This window comes from Bos grunniens, chromosome 4, assembly GCF_055505025.1.
Source record: "Bos grunniens cultivar Pamir isolate PY7600 chromosome 4, Bosgru_T2T1.0, whole genome shotgun sequence".
NCBI lineage: Eukaryota > Metazoa > Chordata > Mammalia > Artiodactyla > Bovidae > Bos > Bos grunniens.
Window position 1 is genome coordinate 103904942 of NC_141168.1, and position 19128 is coordinate 103924069.

General features: G+C 39.8%; 1 long non-coding RNA gene across 2 annotated transcripts in view; it reads right to left on the reverse strand.

The window, feature by feature from the left end:
* Window positions 1-9578: 9578 nt before the first annotated feature.
* Window positions 9579-19128, reverse strand: part of LOC147374605 (uncharacterized) — a 38337-nt gene continuing 28787 nt past the window's right edge. Inside the window, exon 3 of one of the 2 annotated variants that reach the window (XR_015162955.1) lies at window positions 9579-9828. This is a non-coding gene — a long non-coding RNA (uncharacterized LOC147374605). Of the gene's footprint in view, window positions 10099-19128 lie in introns of both variants that reach the window. The other variant, XR_015162956.1, reaches the window with a different exon arrangement.

Genomic DNA, 19128 nt, shown 5'->3' on the forward strand with positions numbered 1-19128 from the left:
GAGTGTGGGACAAAGCGGGAGATCAGGACTGACATACGTACCCTGCCATGTGTAACATAGATGGTTCGTGGGAACCTGTTGTGGAGCACAGGGAATTTGCTCTGTGGGAACTAGATGCTCTGTGGGAGCTAGATGAGTGGGATGAGGTAGTGGAAAGGAGGCTCAAGAGAGAGGGAAATATATTTATGCATAGAGCCAATTCACTTCGTTATACAGCAGAAATAACACAACACTATAAAGCAACTATACCCTAATTTAAAAAAGAAAAAATGCAAGACTCTTCCAGCAGTGAAAAAAAAAACTTTACAAAATGATGAAAAAGGTTAATTCCAATTTATAAGCATATTTTTGTAGCAAAGAAATATGATAAAGTCATCAATAAAAATTGTCAAAATATGTGTATTTCATTAGGATAAAATTCTGTGGGGGAAGTAAGATAAAAGAACCACCTAAGATGACTGACTCAAATGGTTTGTTCTAGTCATTTTTAATGGGTGGTGGCAGAAATCACTATGGTATTCATTACCACTGGATATGCTTAAAAATGATAAATTTAACAGCTTAATTTTTAAAAGAACATAGTTTTAAGGCCAGTTCAGGTTCTCACCAAAACACGATATTGATCTGCTGTTCTTGACAGAGAATGAGGACAGGAACCAGGACACATGAGAAGTACCAAAGGCCAGGATTCAGACTGTAATGTCAGTTTGTTGACATAATTCCCTCTTCTCTAATCTTATTACATTCATTTCATGAAAAATGCTTTCATATAATACTATTTTCTGTTCTTGTTAATATCTTTGCCATATGGGAAGATATCAGCATTTTAATGATTTATTTAAACATTTTCAGAAATAATCTCTCTCCCTCTATTGACACTTCTACCTCACCTCTCTACCTCGAGTTACAAGAACTGAGGACAGGAACTGTCAGCAAATCAAGTTACAGATTGTTGGAAAGGTTACTGTTCTGGGAACCGCTATTATCTTTCTGACAAAAATTATAACAAGCATGGGAAAAGGTGCAACCAGAATTCATTAATAACCTACCGCTCAGAATCAGAGGATACCATAGTGCAAATTTTAGAAACAACAGAAGTGGTTGATATTCAAGGAAATGTCATAATTCATGTTCAGAATTGATTTTCCTGGCCTTTTTGCTGAGATTGTCAATAAATGAAATGGCTATTTAATCCAGCAATGGCTGGAGTAATGTAATGCATGACAAGTAAGAAATTAAAAGATGCTTTATCATCCACTACCATTACAACTGCTTTCCTGAGTGCTCAACATAAGGCAACTCATCATACTTTAGAATTCAGTTCAGTAAAACTGTCTCCCAGACCTGGAAGATTTTTCAGGTGGCATCTTCTTACCTGTGTATTTTTCCCAAGGTGTAGAAACACACACACACACACACACTCACATTGTATTGCAATGAGATGACATGATACTCGTGTGTAACATTTTACTTTCTATCGTGTGTCCATAAATTTAGAATTTATGGGAAAATATTAGGTAAGAAAATGGTTTTAAATACAAAAATCAGCATTTATTATAAAATATGAATTCATATTCTATAACTACAAAAATAATTTTTGCCTACATCTATTGAATGCTATTCACCATGCATTGTTCATGCCTTACATAAAATATTATTTAGGCACATGACAACCCTGTGATCTACATACTTCTATAACTTCCATTTTAAGCATAGGGAACTCAGGATTTAAAGGATTAATTAAATTACTCAAGGTCTTTTGGCAAACAAAGCACAGAGACCTAACCCAAACCCCAGGACTGAAAGCCCTGGATTTAAACCTGCTCTGTTCAAGGTGGTAGCCATGACACTTGAAATGTGGCCAGTTGAAACTGAAACAAGATGTGTGAATAAAGTATACATAAGATCTGAAAGACAGAATGCAAAAAGAATGTAAATTATCTCAAGAGCAATTTTTAAACCCATCATAGGTTGGAAATAATATTCTAGATACATTGGATTAACTTCAAAATTTTGTGAGGCTTATTGCTAAACTCTCTTTTTGTGCTTAAATGTAGCCACTAAAATTGTTTAATTATATGTGTGATTCACAATATATTTCAATATATTTCTGTTGGACATCATTGATCTTAACCTTTGAGTATAATACTATATCTGAATGTATTTGTATGTATATGTAGTACAGAGTTTTTATTTTATTGAAGTACAGTTGATTTATAATGTTGGGTTAATTTCTGCTGTATGGCAAAGTGATTTATATATATATATAGTCTTTTTCATATTTTCCCCATTATGCTTTATTATAGGATATTAAATATAGTTGTCTCTCCTATACAGTAGGACCTTGTTGTTTTTCCACTCAACATATAATAGCTTGCATCTGCTAATCCCAGACTCCCAGTTCATCCCTCCCCACCTCCCACACTCTTGGCAACCACAAGTCTGTTCTCTATATCTGTGAATAAATAAGCTCATTTGTGTCATATTTTAGATTCCACATATAAGTGATATCATATGGCACCTGTCTTTCTTTTTCTGACTTACTTCACTTCGTATGACAATCTCTAGGTCCATCCATGTTGAGTTTCGTTCTTTTTATGGCTGAGTAGTACTCCATTGTGTGTGTGTGAGTGAGTGTATATATATATATATTTCACACTGTCTTTATTCATTCATCTGTCAATGGATTTTTAGGTTGTTTCTGCGTCTTGGCTATGGTGGTAAATGGTGCTGCAATGAACATAGAGGTGCCTGTATCTCTTAGAATTACAGTTTTGTTTTTTCTTTTCTGAATATATGTCCAAAAATGGGATTGCTAGATCGTATGGCAACTCTGTATTTTAGTTTTATGAAGAACGTCCATACTGTTTTCCACAGTGGCTGCCCCAATTTGCATTCACACCAACAATGTAGGAGGGTTCCCTTTTCTCCACACCCCCTCCAGTATCTGTTATTTGTAGACATTTTAGTGATGGCCATTTTGACCAAGGTGAGGTGGTACCTCATTGTATTCACGGTTTGCATTTCTCTAAAAATTAGAGATGTGAAAGTGAAAGTCATTCAGTCGTGTCTAATTCTTGGTGACCCGATGGACCATACAGTCCATGGCGTTCTCGAGGCCAGAATACTGGAGTGAGTAGCCTAGCCCTCTCCAGGGAATCTTCCCCACCCATGGATCGAACCCAGGTCTTCCACATTGCACGCGGATTCTTTACCGAGCCACAAGGGAAGCCCAAGAATACTGGAGTGAGTAGCCTATCCCTTCTCCAGGGGATCTTCCCCACCCAGGAAATGAACCGGGGTCTCCTGCATCACAGGCAGATTCTTTACCAACTGAGATTTCTTTTTGTGTGCCTGTTAGCCACCTGCATGTCTTCTTTAAAGAAGCATTTATTTATGTTTTCTGCACTTTTCTATTGGGGTGTCAGGTTTTTTTGCTCTTGTTATTGAGTTGTATGAGCTGTTCGTATATTTTGGAAATTAAGCCCTTTTCAGTCACATCATTTGCAAATATTTTCTCCCAGTCCATTTGTTGTCTTTTTTTTTGGTTTATGGTTTCCTTTGTGGTACAAATGCTTCTAACTTTGACTAGGTCCCATTTGTTTATTTTTGCTTTTACTTCTATTGCCTTGGGAGACTATGTATGTACATATTTCTTTGGTCCTAGAAGAATATTAAAGTATAAAAAGATTAAAAACATTAGTCTGTATTAGTAGGCTTGGGCTGCCAAAACAAAATACTATAGACTGGTTAGTTGTTTAAACAACTGAAATTTATTTTCTCACAGTTCTAGTGGCTAGAAGTCCAAGGTCAAGGTGCCTGCAGGGTTGTTTTCTAACAAGAGCTCTCTTCCTGTCTCGCTAATGGCCTCTCACTGTGTCCCCCATAGGGCTTTATTACCTCTATTGTGCCCCTAAAGACCCCAAAACTAAATACTATCACACTGGAGTTAGGGTTTCAACATATGAAATTGAGGGGTGGGATTTACAAATACTCAACTCATAATAAGTGGTTATTGCTGGATATTAAATTCTAGTGAATTTTACTTTCCTGATAATTTTATGCAATGTATTCATTTTTTAACCAAAAAGCACACACATATTTCCATTTTTCAAAACAAAATTTTATAATACTATTGTGACTGGAAGCAATAAGCTCATTCTTCTAGATTTTCTTCCTCACACTTTAATTTTATGGTACAAATTTTAAAGCTGGTCAGTATTAGGCATTTGTTTGTATCTTCTGAGTGGCGAGTCGTTCCTGACATATAGGAGACTTGGGCAAGGACCAGAACACCCAAAATAGTAGCTAAGCACCCAAAGGTTCTCACTGCCCCCTAGGAGACTCCGAGCCCCTTAAGCGTGATTCTGGTGGCTCTGGAAGCATGAAGAAACAAGAGAGATGGCTAAAGAGCTCAGCATACTGAGGATCCCAGGCAGAATGCTCAAAGCCAATGCATGGGCAGATATGAGAACTAACCTTGCTTATCTTTCATGGATTTGAAATATTATCTCTTTGTATACAAACAAGGGGGTATTAAAAACACACAAAAAGATACACCTGTGTGTACAACATAATAATAATTATTATTTATATGAAACCTGATGAAATTTTCAGGCTCATTTAACCAGTTGTCAAGTGACCAGAAAAGCAGCCAGGAGCTATAGACCGAGACATTTAAGGAAAATGGACTGCTAAATGGGAGAGACAGATTAGTTATAAGCATTTGAGTCTCAACAGATTTCACACCACCCTCCCTACTCCCCTTCCAAAAGCCATATCTGCTAGCTATTGAATAATGAAGTTTAAATTTTCTTGGACTATTATCATAGCTGCAGAAGTAATCTTTTAACATAGTGCTTGCTCATTCAGCTCCTATTATAATTTCCAGTGAAATAAAATATCACCAAGTCATTCAAATTCATAGACCAAAGATATATCTGTAGTGACAAAGTATAGGATAAAATTCATTATCCTGATAAATTGATGAACGTGGACAGTCGCTCTGAATAATTTGAGCTAAAGGAACTTTACTCTCAATGGTCGGATATTTTTGGCCTGATTTATCCACATAATTGCCTCAGCTCTCCATTTCATTTTGCCCACGTCAATACAACGAAGTCTCCGTGCTTGATTTTGAAAGCTTCACTATTTCATGTCACGTTAGCAAGAGAGACGCACACAGCAAATTCTGGATGGATTCTGTGACAAATGACTTCTGTGGTCTGCACGTGTCTCTTCAATGACAGCTGCTGAGAAGAAACATCACCTCCCAGCTGCACAACTTGATCCTTCTTTCCCGTGTGAATTAGGAGGAATTGAATGTTTGGCTTTAAAGTGGCACTTCACACTCCTCTCATTGAATATCACAACTGTGCCCGGACGAAAGGAAACAAAAACCCCATCATCGGCAACTGATGGAAGAAAAAATAGCTCTCTCATTTCAGAGATAATAAGCAGGATGTTCCCCTGCAGCCTTTCTTCTTAATTCTCCTTATTGTGTTTTATTAAATGATGCAGTTTGAAATTAAGGCTCTGGAAACCTTCATGCACACTCTGCATAAACAAGCAAAACAGAAACACAGTTCAAAGAGCAAGTAGAAGCCCCTCCCAAAAGCCATCTGCTTTCTCTTTGTTACGAAACTTCAATTCATCAGCAAAACTCAAAAGAAAATATTTAGAGCAGAAGTGTAAGCCTGGACTCTGAAGCTGCTTTGAGGCAGCATTAATGGAACGCTGGGAAACTTGGTTAGATTATGTTAAGTACTAACCAATCTAGAACTAGTCATTTAACCTGCCTCATTTACTCATTCAGCATTGTGTTCACTTATTCATTCATTCAAGAATATCTTTTTAAGACCCTTAATGTGCCAAGAACTGTGGCAGGTGACTCTGTTTCCACATCATTTGATGAACATAATAAATATACCAGCTATGCCATGCCTTGGTGACTTAGCGGTAAAGAATCTGCCTGCAATGCAGGAAATGCAGGTTCCAACCCTGGGTTCGGGAAGATCCCCTGAGGAAGGAAATGGCAACCCACTCTAGTATCCTTGCCAGGAAAACGCCATGGACAGAGGAGCCTGGTGGGCTATGGTCCATGGGGTCGCAAAGAGTGGGACGTGACTAAAGCAGTTAAACACACATGCCATGCCTACCTCTCAAGGCTGCTGAAAGCACTGCTATAAACTATAAAACAAATAAAAGCATCTGTGTTTGTTTTCACCAATAAGCCACCAAAAGAAAATGCAACAGTTATTTAGTTATCAATGCAAAAAATTTAAATATGATTATAACTTAGAGAAGATTTCACTTTATATGTCCACTAGCACAAATGTCCTGCTAATTTTCATTCTGGTAAGTGTAATAAAATACTTTCCTCTCCCTATTCTTATCCACTGCTCTCTCAAGGGAGAGAAACCTCAGGCACTATAAGCTTTCTTAATTACATTAAGTAAACATACAAAAAGTATACCTAGCAATAATCCTGACGTATAATCGAACTTTGCTAAACAGAATGTCACTCTGAACTTCCTTTTTTATTATCCCCACAATTTATACCCTTCTGATCTGATGGCAGCTTATAACCACAGTAAAATAAGACAGGACCCTAGAGATTTTGCATGAAGAAGAAAGAAGACTTCATTCTGTTCAAAAACTAGGTTGGGATGAAAATATCTGTTTTCACAGCATATTCTAGCCTATCATAACTAAATCAGAAATTGTACCAGTGATAAGAGGCCCTAATAAAGAAACCTAAAATGTGCAGCAATGGCTTAGCAATTAGACAGAAAGCAGTGAGGTATCCAAAGTTAGATCCATTTTATGTAGTGGGGGAAAGCATTTGATAAAATTATTTCCTGTGATAATTTGGGAAGCAGACCATATGCTTCCGAGCACATGGTTTAGGGGAAGAACATTGAAAGCAAATTTTGGCTATATTTGACAAACATTACAAGGATAAAATAAGCTCAAAGAGAAATGAAAGGAATGGAAACAGTTCAGAAATTTAGGGACTTGCAAATCAAAAAAGTGACTACTTCTAGAGCTCGAACGTTAAAAGGAGGGATCTCCAAAGACTCTGCAAGAAAATCACAGTGAATCTTTCCTGCTAGGTGAAATGACTCGGGACAAGGATCGGATTAGGTGTGTGATTTTCTCACCTATTATTCAGACATCTTCAAGGTAGCCACTATAAAGTTGACAGACAAATGCATGGGAGTGTGAAGCAATGAAACAAAAGCAGACTGTAGAACTCTGTCTAGAAAAGAGCTTCTGGTGCGATTACTGGCACATGGAGCTTGTTGGAAGCAAATACATCAGAAGCCTACTCTCTGTGAGGGAACTGTGTTGCCAAATAAACCATGAGTCTGCATTTAAAAAACTACTGACATTTTGAGATTTGCAACTCTTGGGTCCCCAGTGCTCCATGAGAAAGAAGGTTGCTGAAAAAAAAAACTGTGCAGCTCCCAAGGAGTCCATGTTTCCCTCTACCCACTTCAGAGGTGCTAAAGAGAATAATGGAAAAGAAGGAACATCTCAGAGGGAAGAGCTTGCAGCTGTGGAGTACAACTGGAGTACAATTGCTCTCAAGGCTCAGCACTAAGGCCTCATCCAGGAACACCCACCACACGAGAGAGAAGGGGGGCTTCATCATCACTGCATGTCCTCAGTCTTCTCCTTTCCAAGTAAAAATGTGTGCCATGAGTATCCTGCCCCTTCCACCAATGTATATCCAACAGAGGTGGGAAGGCCATTATTTTCCTTTCAGTTCACAGGTCATCGGATCCCAAAGACCTTCACACAGACCTCACAAAGAGACCCATGTACTCCATAGAACTTGATGTAGTGACTGGATTGGACTTTGGGTTGTCTCTCCTAAGACTGGGTTGAGATGTCGTATATGTGTGAAAAAGGAGTAGTTGGATATCTGATGACTAGAAAGGCAGACAGTGGAGAGACTAAAAGAGCCTACCTAACATTAATGTGTTTCTCTACATTTCCAAGCCCCACATACCTAAGTGGGATCATTCAATCAGATCATGCCAGTGGAAAGTAAACCAAATGGATTATGTAGCTTCCTTCCTAAACGTTCTCCTGTTCTTTCCTTTCTCCTGCTCTGGTGACTTTGGAGGCTATGTGATCCAGATGGTACAGCTACAAGATGGAGAAGGGGTATAGTGATTATAGTTAATAATATTATCTTACATACTTGAAAGTTAGCTAGAAGGGTAAATCTCAAATGCTCTCACTACAAAAAGGAAATGGTAGTGATATATGATGAAGGTGTTAGCTAATATTGTGGTAGTAATCATTTTCCAAGAAGTAAGTATTCAAATTAAAGCATACACTTTAAACTTACACAATGTCATATGTCAGTTATATCTCCATGAAGCTGGAAAAAATGGAGGAGGACACCAGATTCTGTCTGAGGGAGAAAAGTGTATTATTTGTGTAAAGCCACTAGGATTCAAGGGTTTATATATTATCACAGCAGAACTTAGACTAAATCAACTAATATATAATATAAACCTCATCTTCATTCTCCTCACAAAGTTTTTAGCAGGACCTATGCTGATGACTAAGCTTTTTGGTGTGAACAAATGGAGAAGAATGGGTTCTGTCAGTGTTTGGGTTAAAGTGAATTGAAAATATTAAGATATTATGTGCAAACAAAAATGCACGTTGCAATGAGAAACAACCAATACCTAAGTGACACTTAAGTAACCACCTCTTGGCTCCCAATGTTCCTCTCTCTGGATACAAGAAGAAGATTTCAAAACAATCACAATCAGGATAGCCTAGCTTCGTCCTGGGCCAGAATTTGAATGCATCTGTGTGACCCTCATATGATGGCATGGCAAACTTCCCGAAGTGTATTTACTGGGAGTACAAAGGAGGCTCCCAGGAAAACACTCATCCTTAGAAAGGAAAGAGTTGGGCATGACAAAGTTCACCCAACACCAAAGCTTTAATCATTGCAAGGGAAAGGTGTTCTGGGTGTTACATGGCATCTTCACTCATTCCTTTCTCTGATCCACTCTCTAAGCCCTAGGAAGACAAGGGACAATAAATAAAACCTACAATTTATTTAATTTAAACTTCTTTTAACACATTAGGTCTTTGGTAAGACAAAGCTTAAGACATTACAGACTTGATAACCATGTAACAGAGAACAGAACAAACAAAGCATTTCTGTAACTTGGTCACTCTTCCCTCAACAAAGCTTTGGCACCCTGAAGCACTTGTTAATTGTGGCCAGAGTACCAGTTAGTAGTAGCAGGAGGGAGCAGTGCCTGCCACCAGTGCGGTATCCACGCTCCAGCTAGAATAGCAGTGACCAGCACAGCTGATGGTAGGACCCAGTGGGGGCTATTTGGCTGACTATTTGGCTGGACTATCACCAGACTTTTCATGAGCACTTATGAAACACTGCCTAAAGGCCCTAAGAAACAGTTGGGGTCAGGAAGAGAGGACTTTACCAGCAATTGAATTCTTGGGTGAATGAGTCGGGGGTAGAGCCAGAGAAATCTCATGCACGAGGTAGTGTTTTATTGTATAAAGATATCCCAAACTTATTGGCATAATACAAGAACCATTTATTATTTCTCACGAGTCTAGGAGTCACAGCTCTGGTGACCTGGGCTGAGCTTGGTTTATCTCATCTGGGCTCACTGATGTGTCTGTGGTCAACAAACAGGTCCGTGGGGACTTGCTGAACCAGGTGGCCGTGGCTGAAATGATTCAGCTTTCCTCCACATGTTTCTCACACAACTCCAGTGAATTCACCCAATTCACCCAGGCTTATCCTCATAATGAAGGCAGGATCTGAGAGCGAGAGAGAGAGAGCATGCAAAAGAACACAGAACTTCTTGAGGCCTAGGCTTGGACCTGGAATGGGATCAGTTCCACCCAGTATTGTGTATGCATGCGTACTCAGTCACTTATTCATGTCCAACTCTTTGTGATCCCATGGAAGGTAGCCTGCGGGCTCCTCTGTCCTTGAGATTTTCCAGGCAAGAATACTGCAGTAAGTTGCTATTTCCTCCTCCAGGGATCTTCCCGATACAGGGATCGAACCAGCGCCTCCTGTGTTTCCTGCATAGGCAGGCAGATTCTTTACCACTGAGCCACCTGGGAAGTTACCCAATATCGTAAATCAAGGCAAATCACAAGGTCAGGTCATATTAAGGGGTGAGGGTACAGATGCCACCTCTTGATGGGAAAATTTGCCAAGTCAACTGAGAGGTGGCAGATGCTAACAGGGAAATGACTGACACCACTTTTACAATCAGTCCACTATGGCATTTACCATGATACTGTATGGAGGACTCGCCATCGGTTTCTCAGGACTCTACAGCTGGAAGGGCTGCAGTGATTACTGTTTACTTGAACCTCCTAATTTCAGAGAGGAGAAGTACAAGGCCCAAAGAGGTTATGCAATTTGGTTAATTTCTCATAAGCAAAGAAGGAATAGAAATTACTTCTGATTCAGCTCAGGGCTCTTTGCACCACACTGTACTATCCTCTCTTCCAAGAAGACCTTTAAGATACAATAAAATTTGGTTTTGTTCTTCATTTTTTTCCCCACCACATTTGCCATGAAACAGTTGTCTGGAAAAGAACCAACAGTAGCCAGCAAAGACTTCGGATCCATCAGCCAAGGTCCTCCCCCTGAGGCGGCGGCCTGCTCTGCTGGGACTTGCGCTCTGCCCATGAATCCACTGTCCAAGCCCCATCCCACGGGGAACGTCCATGATCTTAATTATCTGCCTTGTCACATGAGTCTCCCTTCCTTCAGAACCAACCTGCCACAGAGGGTCCCAGAACTGGCCCAACAGTGTCTACATTTGCCTCAATATTTTATGCCCTTAATGCTCCTAGAACTAACCTCACGAACAGTTGCTAACCTTAACTTAGTGATTTTGTTCTTCCCATTTTGCATAAGTAGTTATAATTTTGCCTTCCTCACCTATGGGTTTTCTCCAGAATCTGTATTACAAGCCAGAATGTTGAAAGTGCAGTACATATTTCCTACCTCAAAAAAGTATAAATTCATTTTAATGGACAAGCTATTAGAAACACAACTATCCCGGATAAATGAAGGGGACAGAGGAAGAGAGAAGGTATAGCTTTCTGGCAATGGAGTCACTATCCCGTAAGATGTGCGAGACTGAGGGCAGGGTTATGGCTCAAGTACATCGGGTGCTGTCACACTCCAAGGCGAGCACACATGAGAACGATTTGTTACTGAAGAGGCTGCTGCCCACATACAGAGCAGGACAATAGACAGGGATGCATCCATTTTTAGCCATTTTTATGATTCATCTCTGTTTTATGGGCATCCCAGCAGAGTTCACCTCATTAGCCATTATAGAGATTTTAATTCTTGAGTTAATCCTGTGTTCAGTCATCAGAATGAATATTAATATCTTTCTAATGTAATTTTTAATTAAATATAGCATCACTATTATAACACCCCAAAGATATAAATAGAGGTTGAAAGAGAAGACAGACACTATCACAATAAAAATCAGAAAATTCTGCTCACATTCTTTTTGGGAGGCTGATCATCTATGAAGTAATGAGAATAAATTGTGAGATAATGTAGGGCAGATCTAATTAAGATAATGAGCTACGATTATGGACATGGTTTTCCAGGGTTAAAGATATTAACAAAAGGCAATATATGGATATATTTTAAATATCCTCTTTGGTCTACTTACTTATATTAGCTATGCTTCTTAAAAAGGAAAAGTAATGACCCTGAGTCAGCTGTAGGTGCAGTTTTAACTATTTCACTATTATTTATGCAGGTAATACTTTGAGAGATTTTTTTTAATTTGACTGAAACAGGTTTTTTTTTTTTTTTTTAAAACCATGGCATTCAACAGAAAAGAGACACTAGGATCAGTTTTCTCCCTGTACTTTAAAAGCTGTATTATGAAGATATTTTAATTTGGCACATGCAGATTTAAATGGATATTTTTGGAAGGAACTAACTAATTAGCCTGCCTTCAACAGCAGCAGTGGTAGCAAGACAACCAGGGGAAAGGTGTCACTGAGCTTTGTAGGTATGTCTGGATGCCACCTTTCTCCTCTCCAAAGACAGAATAACAACCACTTAATCCTTGGTCAACAATGATCAATCAACAGAAATCAGTATCTCCTAAGAAGCGTGGAAGTGCTGAAGGAAAGCCCTGGAAGGGTCTGATGGCTGAATTACTTAGTAAAGATTAAGCCACTGCACTTTGAAAACGCAGGCACTTGGACTGGTACCCACTAAAGCTAATGGGGTTTAATCTAAGGGATATTAGGAGTTTTGCCCCCTAGAGTCAGCCTCACTGGTATGCCATTCACAGTTGCTGTCATTTACATTAAGTAGCATCATATATTGGGGCTTCCCTGGTGGCTCAGAGGATAAAGCATCTGCCTGCAATCCCCTGGAGAAGGAAATGGCAACCCATTCTTTCCCTTTAATATCTATGTTCATCCTATTAATTTTCTTTTCCTCTCTCATCTCAGAATCCAATATGAGAGAGTAGAAAGAGTACTGTGGATTTTGGGGCAAAGATATCTGGCTCTGCCACTTAGCCAGTTATTCAACTCTCCAAATCTCCGGTTTTTCATGTGTAATATGGGCTCACAGATATGATCGTATCTACCTTAAATTAAAGGCAAGTGGGATGGGGCTTCCCTGGTGGTCCAGTGGTTGAGAGTCTGCCTGCCAATGCGGGGAACACGGTTCAGTCCCTGGTCCTGGAGGATCCCACATGCTGCAGAGCAACTAAGCCAATGCGCCACGACTGAGCCTGTGCTCTACAGTCTGAGAGCCGCAGCCACGCAAGCCCGTGCACCTACAGCGCGTGCTCCACGACCAGAGAAACCACCACAATGAGAAGCCTGCACATCGCAACTAGAGTGGTGCGGTCCATGCTCACCACAAATTAAAGAAAGCCCTCATGCAGCAACAAAGACCCAGCACAGTTAAGCAAATAAATTAATTTAATTAAATCTTTGTTTATAAAAGCACTTAGGACATAAATGTCAGGTTCTTTCGATTGTACTCCAATTGTTGAAGATTAGGAACATTGGAGCAAACAGGAACATCTTTTAAAAAATCCCAAGTGCTGTAACTGGGCTCTCCAACCTCCCTATCTAGACTTGTTCCTTCTCAAACTTGGCTTTTATTTACCCTAATCCCCTAATTTGGGTGACATTTGCCCCATCCAGTAATTCCAGTTCTCCTCATATTCCCAAACTAGTTCCTTCCGTCCCCTCCAAATCTAAGATCAGCTCAGCTAATTATTGTTGTTCAGTCTCAGTCATGTCCGACTCTGTGACCCCATGAATTGCAGCACGCCAGGCTTCCCTGTCCTTAACTATCTCCCAGAGTTTGTTTAAACTCATGTCCACTGAGTGATGCCATCCAACCATTTTATCCTCTGTCACTCCCTTCTCTTCTTGCCCTCAATGTTTCCCAGCATCAGGGTCTTTTCCAATAAATCAGCTCTTCATATCAGGTGACCGAAGTACTGGAGCTTTAGCATCAGTCCTTCCAATGAATATTCAGAGTTGATTTCCTTTAGCATTGACTGGTTTGATCTCCTTGCAGTCCAAGGGACTCTCAAGAGTCTTCTTCAGCAAGCACCACAATTCGAAAGCATCAATTCTTCAACACTCAGCTTTCTTTATGGTCCAACTCTCACATCTGTACGTGACTACTGGAAAAAGCAAACCTAGCTTTGACTATATGGATCTTTGTGGGTAAAGTGGTATCTCTGCTTTTTAACACACCATCTAGGTTTGTCATAGCTTTTCTTCCAAGGAGCACGCGTCTTTTAATTTCCTGGCTGCAGTCATCATCAGCAGTGATTTTGGAGCCCAAGAAAAGAATATCTGTCACTGTTCCCACTTTGTGTATGTGTTAGTCACTCAGTTGTGTCCAACTCTTTGAGACCCCATGGACCATAGCCCACCAGGCTCTTCTGTCCATGGGAATTCTCCAGGAAAGAATACTGGAGTGGGTTGCCATGCTCTTCTCCAGGAGATCTTCCCAACCCAAGGATTAAACCCAGGTCTCCCACACTGCAGGTGAATTCTTTACCATCTCAGCCACCAGGAAAGCCCAAAGGAAGCCACCAGGAGAGCATATCTGAGGTTGTTGATATTTCTCCTGGAAATCTTGATTCCAGCTTGTGAGTCTTCCAGCCTGACATTTCCCATGATGTACTCTGCATATTAGTTAAACAAGCAGGGTGACAATATACGGCCTTGATGTACTCATTTCCCAATTTTGAACTAGTCCATGGTTCTGTGTCCGATTCTAACTGCTGCCTCTTGTCCTGCAAATAGATTTCTCAGGAGGCAAGTAAGATGGTCTGGTATTCCCATCTCTTTACTAATTTTCCAGTTTGTTGTGATCCACACAGCTTTAGTATAGTCAATGAAGCAGATTTTTTTTTTTTAATTCCCTTGCTTTTTCTATGATCCTACTGATGTTGGTAATTAGATCTCTGGTTCCTTTGCCCTTTCTAAATCCAGCTTGTACATATAGAAGTTCTATTTTCCATGAAATTGAGAGTGATTGGCAGCCCGTTAAACTTCCAAGGGATATTTTTCTTTTAAAAGCCACATTCACTGCAATGCTAGGAGATGGGATTGGCAACGGCACAGAGTGGAAGGAGGAAGCTGCTGCTTCTTCTAATCCTCAGATACAGGTGATGAATGGCTTCTAGAGAGGTACTCTGCCAGCCTTCCTGGCTGCACACTCGTCTGCCTTGGAGGTCAATGCCAAGCCATTCCACCCTCTACCTGTCTGCTATGCTATCATTAATCAACCAAGATATCACCTAGGATGACAAACACAGGAAGCTCAAAGCTCAACTAATTGCCTTCTTTCCTAAACCTGTATACCCTGTCCTAGTAAATTAAACCACCATAACTCTAGTCTGAAATTTCGTTGTTATCATCACATCTTTATGTACTACAACTCTGTCCTATTCAAATCCTGTTTTCTAGCAATGGCCTCCCAATTAACCTTTCTTTCTCTGGACTTGCTTCCTCCAATTGCTCTCAACAGGACAGACAGAATGGTCTTTCCAAAAAGTGAATGGAATGATTGTACACTTCTGTTCAGAATGTTTACATGTGCCCTGCTGGCCCACAGGACAACATCCGAATCTTCAACCTGTCATCCTCAATGAGCATTTCAGCACCCTCTCACCAGTAATTCCCAGTGTCCTCCTCTGCTCTTTGTGTATCTCTGATTGGTTAAACATCTCCAGGCCTGTGACCTCACCTGCCTCTCCGAATGCCTTTCCTTTCCTCCCTCTCGGGTGAGCTCCTGCTCCCCTTTGGTATTTAGCTCAAGGGCACCTCTTTCTGGGCTTGCTCCTATGCCTTCCCTACAGCCACCTCCACCTTACTCCCTCCCTACTTCCCTGAATCTCTGCTTTGTACAAACCTCTTTTGCACTGAGTGTCCAGTGTGTTTGCAATTATTTGCCCACAAGCCGTGGTAACTTTGAAGGAAACAACTACACTTTGGTCACCTCAGTGTCCCCAGCAACTGCTGCGTAGCTGTCCCCTCTTCTGGTAACACATATTAAGGCAAGCTTCAAGCAAGTTTGTGAGGATTTCAGGGTGATGGAAGAAAGCCCATTTGGGTGTCCAAATTTTACTTTGCCCAGCACTAGTCAAGAAATAGTTGGAAAACAGTGTAAAGTAATGGAAATTGTAGTTAGTTTTCCAAGGGTCTGAAGTAGTTGCTTATAATTCAAAAAAGTGTTAGTCACTTACATGAGTCTTGGAACTGTTATTTTCCTATTTTCTTTACTGAATGCCTGAGTTTCCAATCTTTGCCATCCTCCTTTCCTTGCTTCCAAATGGAGCCTATTTAATCATGTGTAGCTGAAGTATGTCTCCATATGTTACAGGGGCTATCAACCTCAGAAATCTTGTTTCAGTCAAAATGAATGTAATCCCAATATTTTGCCTCAAGGTATTTCAATATAGCACAACAGTAATACCTGTCATATGCTGACAGCACACAAGGTGTTATTCTAAAAAGACTATAATTTGGAATTGTTTTAACCACTTCTTTGTGCCTTACTCACATTTCTCCAAAGTTTGACTTCCAAGGTGCTATGCCAATGCTTTTTATTGTTTTCACTGCAATTAAGGCACTTTCATCTGAGAATCATTTCTTCATGACATCAGTTTAGTCTTTCCCATTGAGAAACTTTAGAATATTCTACAAGAATTAATTGGAAACAAAACTACACCCAGGGTTTATTCAATTTATATCAAAATATCAAGTCAACAGCATAAAATGTGGCTGTAGAATATTCACTATTTTTCAAAGCCACAAAATTTGCAAACCTTTTAAACCAACTAGAAAAGTAAATGCACTCTGTATTCCTTTGACCTTCTTTATTATTTGTATTCACCACCACCACATAAAACAAAGGGGGCTTTCTTCCAGAGAGAAATCCACACACCTATGGACACCTTATCCATGACAAAGGAGGCAAGAGTATGCAATGGAGAAAAGACAATCCCTTTAACAAGTGGTGCTGGGAAAACTGGTCAAACACTTGTAAAAGAATGAAAGTAGAACACTTTCTAACACCATACACAAAAATAAACTCAAAATGGATTAAAGATCTAAACGTAAGACCAGAAACTATACAACTCCTAAAGGAAAACATAGCCAAAACACTCTCTGACCTAAATCACACCAGAATCCTCTATGACACACCTCCCAAAGTAATGGAAATAAAAGCAAAAATAAACAAATGGGACCTAATGAAACTTAAAAGCTTTTGAACAACAAAGGAAACTATAAGCAAGGTGAAAAGACAGCCTTCAGAATGGGAGAAAATAATAGCAAATGAAACAACTGACAAAGAATTACTCTAAAAAATATACAAGCAACCCCTGCAGCTCAATTCCAGAAAAATAAACGACCCAATCAAAAAATGGGCCAAAGAACTAAATAGACATTTCTCCAAAGAAGACATACAGATGGCTAACAAACATATGAAAAGATGCTCAACATTACTCATTATCAGAGAAATGCAAATCAAAACCACAATGAGGTACCATTTCACGCTGGTCAGAATGGCTGCTAGCAAAAAGTCTACAAACAATAAATGCTGGAGAGGGTGTGGAGAAAAGGGAACCCTCTTAGACTGTTGGTGGGAATGCAAACTAGTACAGCCACTATGGAGAACAGTGGGGACATTCCTTAAAAAACTGGAAATAGAACTGCCTTATGACCCAGCAATCCCACTGCTGGGCATACACACTGAGGAAACCAGAATTGAAAGAGACACGTGTACCCCAATGTTCATCGCAGCACTGTTTACAATAGCCAGGACATGGAAGCAACCTAGATGTCTATCAGCAGACGAATGGATAAGAAAGTTGTAGTACATATACAGAATGGAATATTACTCAGCTATTAAAAAGAAAGCATTTGAATCAGTTCTAATGAGGTGAATGAAACTGGAGCCTATTATACAGAGTGAAGTAAGTCAGAAAGAAAAACACCAATACAATATACTAATGCATATATATGAAATTTAGAAAGATGGTAATGATGATCCTATATGCGAGACAGCAAAAGAGACACAGATGTAAAGAACAGAGTTTTGGACTCTGTGGGAGAGGGCAAGGGTGGATGACTTGAGACGGTAGCGTTGAAACGTGTATATTATCGTATGTGAAGCAGATCGCTGGTCCAGGTTCAATGCATGAGACAGGGTGCTCAGGGCTGGTGCACTGGGATGACCCTGGGAATGGAATGGGGAGGGAGGTGGGAGGAGGGTTCTGGATGGAGGACACATGTGCACCCATGGCTGATCCATGTCAATGTTTGGCAAAAACCACTACAATATTGTAAAGTAATTAGCCTTCAATTAAAATAAATTAATTAATTAAAAAAAAAACAAAGGGGGCTTTCTTAGGCAGTAGAGTGCAGTATATAAGATAAATTATATTTGAGATTTTGCCCATTTAATTAAATTAATTTCTGGGGTGGGAGAGGGAAGGGAATACTTTCACAGGTATGTGCATAAGTGATGTGTTTGTGTGAGGCATTTGTGGTTGTTAGGTATTCCCTCTTATATTTGTTGTTGTTGTTGTTTAGTTGCTAAGTTGGGTCTGACTCTTTGTGATCCCATGGACTACAGCCCACCAGGCTCCTCCATCCATACAATTTTTCAGCTAAGAATACTGGAATGGGTGGCCATTTCGTTCTCCAGGGGAGCTTCCCAATCCAGGGATGCAACCCGAGTCTCCTGTATTGACAGGCAGGTTCTTTACCACTGAGCCACCAGGGAAACCCTATTATATTTTTACCCCTCTTATTATAATTTTATTAAACTTGCTCTTTACCCTGATTTTTCTGCATTCTGATATGCTACTTTATGTTGTATTGATAACTAAGGATTAAAGATTCATTTACAATGTTTGATTACAAAGGGTAGGTTCTAATCAAAAGAGTACTAATAGGATGGACAGTCTTTAGCTTGGATCTCACTTGAAAAATAGTAGCTATGGCAGGTCATCCAGATGTTTAGTCATCCAGGATTAGTAATAACCTAAGCCAGACTGTTTCTAACTTTATAGCGTGTTAACCTTTGTTGAAAATATTCCTTAGCCTGAAAATGCTGCCTCTAATAAGGCTTTAAAACACTACTTTGTGGAAAACGCTTATATAGTTAAAAACGAAGTTTTCATAACAGATAATGAAGAATGGACAAAGTCCCAGACTCTTAAAGAGCAAAGAAAGGGAAAAGCTGACTCCAATGTTCAGGCGTCCCTGAATCAACTCAAACTGGATGAATGTTGGAACCAGAGATTCCCAGAGGCCTTCAGCCATTTTCATGGGAAAATTTAAATTGATTGCTGATCCTTCAGCTCTATCAGCAGTGAAGGATTTTATCTTTCTTTTTTCCCTTCTTTTGTAGGAAAAAATTTAAAGAGATAATACTTCCTAATGAAATAAAGTATTTTTCAAATACTCTATTTTCAGAGACAAAGTGAAAGGAAAGGAGAAGAATGTTTCAAGGAGGCTCAGACATGGTATACATCCTGGTTCAGCCCTCTGCTAGGGCAGGCT